Raw genomic sequence first — 1,317 nt, 5'->3', positions numbered from 1 at the left:
GATACCCTGGGGAGCCAAAACAGTGATGGAGATTCTGCTGAAATTAGATTGAGTAACCTCTCTGAAGCTAAACAGATGGAATGGAGCCCATTGGTGTGCTGGTTAGGTATATTTTATGTTCTTGTTACTTGTCTAGATGTGTGTGTGTTGTTGTTGTGCCTCTTTGAGGGGGAATCTTTGCACCTGGGACACCACGGGACGCAATAGGCATATTGGACCACAGTGGCTATAATTGATTGAATAGTGTGCCCCAAACATATATTTTCAAGTCATAATACTTGGTATCTGTGGGCCCACCCTTTTTGGAAATAGGGTCTTTGAAGCTGCTACCACTGAATTTTACTTCAGGGATCAGTAGAGTGGTGTCCTTGTAAGTGAGAACAGATGCATGGTGATGCGCAGAGGAAGGACAGCAATATAAATATGTAGCTACAACCCAAGAGAGGCAAGAAAGGGCTTTCCTATTGGTCTGCTAAGCCTCCAGAACTATGAGACGATATGCTTCTGTTCTTTAAAGCCACCGTGTTTGTGATATTTTGTGATCACGGACCTAGGAAATGAATAAATTCGGTGGGGATTTGGAGTCAGGCTCAGATGAACTTGAATCCTTCTTTGCCACTCAATAGTCCTGTAGTGCCTCCCAAGTTTCGCATTCCTTCAATTTTCTGACCTCAATTTCTTATGGTAAATGGGGTGAATATATCCTTGATGAGATTGTTGTGAGGATTAAAGATAATGCTTATGATGCTACTAATAGAGTTTGACAGAATAGTTGGTGTAGTTGTAATAAATGTAGTTTTGATTATTAACAAAATAGGTAATATTCACATTACTAAAACATGATGAATTTCTAGTCTACGGAATGCTGTTTGATACTGGGGAGTGATAAAACAAAATAAATCCAAGTACAGATAATGAGTTTGATTAAAAATTCTCGGCAGAAGGGACTCAAACTTCCCTTTTTTTATTGTTGGCTGCCTCTCTATGCAAGGACTGCAGCTTTTGATATGGATGCAACTCAAGGTAGAGAAAACCCAGATCAACCAGTCCCATGGACATCATTAGAATACATGGAGAAAAGATAGGCATTCTCAAGGATTTCATATGCTTGGATCCATAGTGTTTATGGAAGCGGCAGTCAAGAAATCAAACACACATGGCTCTGGGAAAATCTGCAGCACCGGGCCTCTGAAGTGTTGAGGACGAGCTAGGATGCCACTTGGGGACTGAAATGTGCCGGGCCCAAGTCGTAGTTCATTCCATTGCCTCCTGTGCTTGTGGAAGTGGAATGATGCATAAGGAAGACCAACGACAATT

The 1,317-nt window shown here is 41.5% G+C and overlaps 1 protein-coding gene across 1 annotated transcript in view; it reads right to left on the bottom strand.

Moving 5' to 3' along the window:
* The window catches only part of ABCB11 (ATP binding cassette subfamily B member 11), a 116,092-nt gene that overhangs the window by 73,590 nt on the left and 41,185 nt on the right, over positions 1-1,317 (bottom strand). The gene's annotated exons all lie outside the window — the stretch shown is intronic.

Source organism: Echinops telfairi, unplaced genomic scaffold, assembly GCF_000313985.2.
Source record: "Echinops telfairi isolate 266 unplaced genomic scaffold, ASM31398v2 ScPeMD7_4;HRSCAF=17, whole genome shotgun sequence".
Classification (NCBI taxonomy): Eukaryota; Metazoa; Chordata; class Mammalia; order Afrosoricida; family Tenrecidae; genus Echinops; species Echinops telfairi.
The sequence above is the reverse complement of the archived record's forward strand: the minus strand, read 5'-3'. Positions and strand labels throughout refer to the sequence as shown.